Raw genomic sequence first — 6,000 nt, 5'->3', positions numbered from 1 at the left:
TTGGGGCACCGAAACCCTGTCACACACAGAAACCGCAGGGCGATCAGGGGGTTGGGACGCCGAACCCTGTCACACACAGAGCCGCAGGGCAATCAGTTGGTTGGGGAAGTTCCCCCCTATCAAGGCACAGAGCAGGGTTGATCAGGGGGTTTGGGTGCCTTCCCCTGTCACGAAACAGAGCAGGGCAGATAGGGAGGTTTGTGGCCCCCGCCCCCCTGTCACACACAGAGCCGCAGGGCAATCAGAGGGTTTTGGCGCTGCCCCCCTGTCACGCTGATGCCGGTGCCGGGAGGGCTCGCGGCTCCGCTGATCCCGGTGCTGGGAGGCATATTACCCTTTTACTATATAGGATAGAGGCCTGGTGCACAGGTGGGGGCTGGCTGGTTTGCTCTGAAGGGTGTCCTGGATCAGGGTGGGGGTCCCCACTGGGGTGCCTGTCCAGCCTGGATGAGGGGATGATGGCTGTTTGCAGCTGGTCACACACCCTTCAGGGTGGGGGTCCCCACTGGGGTGCCTGGCCAGCCTGGATGAGGGGATGATGGCTGTTTGCAGCTGGTCACACAACCTTCAGGGTGGGGGTCTCCACTGGGGTGCCTGGCCAGCCTGGATGAGGGAATGATGGCTGTTTGCAGCTGGTCACACCCCCTTCAGGGTGGGGATCCCCACTGGGGTGCCTGGCCAGTCTAGGTGAGGGGCTGAGGGCTGTTTTCAGGCTGGCGGGTGACTAAAGCTCCCAACCGCTCCTTTTTTTTCTTTTTTTTTTTTTTATTCTGGGCCAGCTTTAGCTCTGAGACTTGGCTCCAACTCTTAGGCCTCGGCTGCTGAAAGCAGGTATCTGGTTTGTTTGGGTTCTATAATCGAAACACTGTCTCAACTCCAGCTCTGAGATCCTGGCTGGCTGAAAGCAGGTTTCTGGGTTTTTTTTTAGGTTCTATATTTGTAACAATGTTTCAAACTGCAAGCTCAGAGGCCGGCAGTGGCAGGCGGGGAACGTTGGAGTCCTCCGTCACTGAAGCAAGCAAGCCTCATGTTCGCTTCAAGCTGCCTGGCTGCCGGCCGCCATCTTGGCTGGCAGTTAATTTGCATATCGCCCTGATTAGCCAATGGGAAGGGTAGCGGTGTGACACCAATTTGCATGTTTCTCTTTTATTAGTGTAGATGAGGGTATTTTCAGGTCACAGAATATATAAAAAGTGGGTGGGATAAAGGCTAGATCAACCCACTCAAAAACTTTCCCAAATTAACTATCCATACATTCTCAGTTAATTTCATTGATACTTCATACCAGGAATCTCACAATACTGAATACCTGCCTTAAATCATCCTTGAAATAGGCAGGGGAGCAAATAAATTAATAAAAGATATCAAAAACAACCAGAATAAAGAGTATTAAGAAATGCAATGTCCGCAAGATATCACTTGTCACAGATGAAGCTGTATCCAAGCAAGTTGTCCATCTGGTAACAAATACTAACATAATACTATGCCCTAAAGTTTGGGGTCCTTATCTACACTCAAGCTTTGGACTCCAAGAGTTCTCACTCATTACTCACTTATCTACAACTTATAGGGCTGCCATAAACTTTCCTACTGGCCTCAAGCACTAACCTGGTTAATCTTCCACCTACACTTCATCTCTCAATATTAGAATACTAGTGGCCCGGTGCACGGATTCGTGCACATTGAAAAGAAAATAATTACGGCGGAGGGCGGGGCCACCACAGCTGGTCACCATCTGCGGGACAATTGGTTGGGGCCTGGGAGGGGGCACGCCTCCCCACCCTGCTCCCTCAGCGCCTGGGAGCTGGGCAGCAACCCTGCCCCCCGCCGCCGCTGGTCACCCTCTGTGGGGCGATCGGGCCCCCACTCGCACCTGCCTTGGCCTGGCGCCACCATCTCACCTGCTCCACCATCCCACCAGGGTCCTACTGTCTTCGGGGCCCATTGGAGCCAGCAGCACCTTCACTGATGTCCACTGCCAGTGCCTTATTGCCGATGCCCACCATGTTCCGCGCCGCCCCCTGGTGGTCAGCGCACGTCATAGCAAGCGATCAAACTTCTGGTCGAACAACCGCCCAAGGGGACAATTTGCATATTAGGCTTTTATTATATAGGATTGGGGATATAGCCCTATTCTTCTAATAACCCAACACCATAATTCATTACACCTGAATCCTTATGTAAAAACCTCTGGTCTCTTGAAATGTTTGCATCCCAGCTATATACCTTTCTATGCCTCCTAATGACCTATTTGGGATGATTTTCAATCATGATTTGCCACTTCCTTCTGTACCCGAATTCCTAACATCACCCTCTGAGAGTCCTTCAGTCCATTTATCTCTATATTACCTTCCAATCTACCAGACTTCTGTCTTCATTTCCACCCTGCTTTGTGTGTTCTGATGGCTACCAGCCTAAGCTCTCTATATCCTCCATATCTTTCCACCACTGTCCTTCTACCACAATCCCAAATCCCAAACCTTGGTCAAATACTAAAATCTACCCTTTTGCTCTACCCAGCAAGAGAAAGTCATGCAAACTAGTCAGTTTAGCATCATTACAAATTCACAATCCCCAACATTTGCTGAAGTTTCAGCAACTCCTCTTTATACTTTTCATCAGTCCAGTCTTCATTCTGCCCAATGATCTTGTTAAGCCTTTACTACCTTGCTCAAAAGCCCCTCACACAACCCTGCCCCTTTCATTTTCAATATCTGCCTTGTCCTCATGCTTCATGAACACAATTGAGGATTTCAGCTATGATTTCCTTAATTTCCTACATCTCCAAAATAAAAATTTAAAAATCGCACCCTTACTTATTTTCTCCACTCAAGAATGAGGATTGAGATCTCCCTCATCCAGTTCATGACCCACATCTTCTCCTTTCACCTCTTGGACATTGGCCCTGAAGTCATTTCCTATACCTCAAATCATTCTCTCCATATAGACCCTTTCCTTTCAAACTGTAATTTGGTCGAGTCTCTTCACTGCCTGATTTTTTTTTAAATACCCTTCCCTTAAGGACCCATTACCTAGAAACCACACCTTTCTCCCCTCCCTGCCCCAGCAAAACCATTGGGAGCACTAGACTAATCCCTCACGGTCTTCTTCTCCTTCACTCCTTATACAACACTCATTCTACAATGTCTACTTCTTGCCCTTTCCACTTAATGAAAAGGACTCTTGGTAGATGTCAGCATTGAACTTCCAAATGCAAAATACTGTGGCTCTTTTCAATCTTTATCATTCTGGACCTCTCTTCTCCATCACAGAATGTTCAGCCCCTGCTCCATCTCAAAACTTCCTCCTCATTTGGCATCCATGATGATGCATTCTCCTTGTTCTACTTGAACCCATATGACTATGGCCTCTCATAATGCTTGCCACAGGATTCAGAAATGTCCTTGACATGTGTAGACTCAATGTTACTTATTATATTCCAATTCCCATTGTCCCAACTTCCCTCCCCTCATACCACTTACCAGTGAAATGTCCTTGGTATAATTTCCAATACCTAAATAAGATTTTTAGCAATGGCATATATATATTTTATTTGTTTTATTTTGCTTTATTTTTTCTTTATTGATTAAGGTATTACATATGTGTCCTTATCCCCCAATGTCCCACCACCCACCCACTCATGCTCTCACCACCCTGTGTCTGTGTCCATTGTTGAGGCTTATATGCATGCATACAAGTCCTTTGGTTGATCTCTCCCCCTTACCTCCACCCTCCCCTACCTTCCCTCTGAGGTTTGACGGTCTGATTGATGCTTCTCTGTCTCTGGATCTGTTTTTGTTCATCAGTTTATTTTGTTCATTATATTCCATAAATTAGTGAGATCATGTGATATTTATCTTTCTCTGACTGGCTTATTTCGCTTAGCATAATGCTCTCCAGTTTCATCCATGCTGTTGCAAATGGCAAGACTTCCTTCTTTTTTACTGCAGTGTAGTATTTCATTGTGTAGATGTACCACAGTTTTTTAATCCACTCATCTGCTGGGAACTCATACAATTTAACAAAAGGAAGATAAACAACTCAATCAAAAAATGGGCAATGGATCTAAATAGATACTTTTTCAAAGAGGACATAAGGAAGGCCAAGAGACATATGAAAACATGCTCAAAGTCACTAATCATCTGAGAGATGCAAATCAAAATGACAATGTGGTACCATCTCACACTTGTCAGAATGGCTATCATCAACAAATCAACAAACAACAAGTGTTGGAGAGGATGTGGAGAAAAAGGAACCCTCCTGCACTGCTGGTGGGAATGCAGACTGGTGCAGCCACTGTGGAGAACAGTATGGAGTTTCCTCAAAAAACTAAAAATGGAACTCCCATTTGATCCAGTGATCCCACTTCTAGGAATATATTCCAAGAAACTAGAAACACCAATCAGAAAGGATATATGCACCCCTATGTTCATAGCAGCACAACTTACCATAGCTAAGATTTGGAAATAGCAATGGCATATATATTTTAAAAGATGATGGCCTCATCATTTTATGCCACATATATGATACAATTTAATTTATGAAAATATTAATATATTTCCTCCTAAAGTATGGAAAGCCATAGCAAGAGCCTTTGTTTAACAATTAAAAATGGGAATAGTAACATTACCCTCAAAATATTGTGATTAAATTATATAAAGGTACCAGAGTGACCGGAACAGTGCCTGACACAAAGCAAATGCATAATAAATGTTTGCTGAATCTAAATCTAAAGTCATTGAGTCTCCTTGGCTATTAAACAATTGGTCAGTTGGAAAAATACCAAGTGAGTCAAGGCAGGTAAATCATTATTAGTCCAACAAATCATCTGGTGTACTCAGATTAAAGCCAAAGGTTAATAGTATCCCTTGACATATGCAAATGATGGCATGGTAATCCATTGTCTCTGGTGAGAGGCCCAGCGCCAGCCTCCATTCTCTCCACCATTCCTGCCAGCAGCATGATGAGAACCAGTGGTAGCAAGGAGATGGGTGAGCTGGAGCCTAAGCTTGTGAGGCTGGCCAGAAGACATAGCAGGCCTGAGAAATATTTGCTGCTGCTCTAACCAGTGTTGAGGCAACATTCTCTTCCTTCATCTGTGACCCAAAGCACCTTGGCACACCCCGTTATAAAGCTTCCAAACACCAGCATAAAAAACAACAACAACAAAACATTGGCAGATGGTCTAAATCTTGATTTTTGCAAGCAGTCATTTGGCATTGTGTAGCCAGTCTTTGAGTGCTTCTCCTCCCCAAGATTAATGAGGTCACCATAGGAGTTTGTAAATAGACACAGGAGGTGAAACTGCCACATTTCTTTAGCTCCTCTTTTTGGTTGTCAAGTGAAATTACCCAGTGTGGCTTTAATAGTTCTCAAGGCAATCACAAATTTAGCACACATTACACATATCCATTGTATCTCTTCTACAGTGCCCCTTATTCAAAGTGGCATTTGATTGTATTGGGGAAAATATTTGTTCTTATGTAAGCTTCTTTAGACATTATAAAATGTACTGTCACTTACAATCTAACTAATACAGAGAGGTTTACATAATGTGACACTGATCTTTTTTTTAGTATATTTTTTATTGATTTTTTACAGAGAGGAAGGGAGAGGGATAGAGAGTTAGAAACATCAATCAGCTGCCTCCTGCACGCCCCCTACTGGGGATGTGCCAGCAGCCAAGGTACATGCCCTTGACGGAATCGAACCTGGGACCCTTGAGTCCGCAGGCCGACGCTCTATCCACTGAGCCAAACCGGTTAGGGCTGATTTTTTTTAATTCAACAGGGGCATTGATGTATAACCATGTTCTCTAATAGAGTACAGGTATTTCTCACATATTCTTAAAATATAAATGTTTGAGAACTTATTTATACAGTCGATACACTTTTATAATGTGGGAAAGTTTTTGTCAAAAGCAATAAAACACATCATACTTTACATTTCATATGTCCTAAAACTCATTTGTAACTCTTTAAAATTTTTAAATCATTTATC

At 44.3% G+C, this 6,000-nt stretch overlaps 1 protein-coding gene across 2 annotated transcripts in view; it reads right to left on the bottom strand.

Annotated features, from left to right (window-relative positions):
• FGF13 (fibroblast growth factor 13) overlaps nt 1-6,000 on the bottom strand; it is a 584,335-nt gene that overhangs the window by 414,888 nt on the left and 163,447 nt on the right. The gene's annotated exons all lie outside the window — the stretch shown is intronic.

Source organism: Myotis lucifugus, unplaced genomic scaffold (genome assembly GCF_000147115.1).
Source record: "Myotis lucifugus unplaced genomic scaffold, Myoluc2.0 scaffold_2, whole genome shotgun sequence".
NCBI classification, from domain to species: Eukaryota; Metazoa; Chordata; class Mammalia; order Chiroptera; family Vespertilionidae; genus Myotis; species Myotis lucifugus.
The sequence above is the reverse complement of the archived record's forward strand: the minus strand, read 5'-3'. Positions and strand labels throughout refer to the sequence as shown.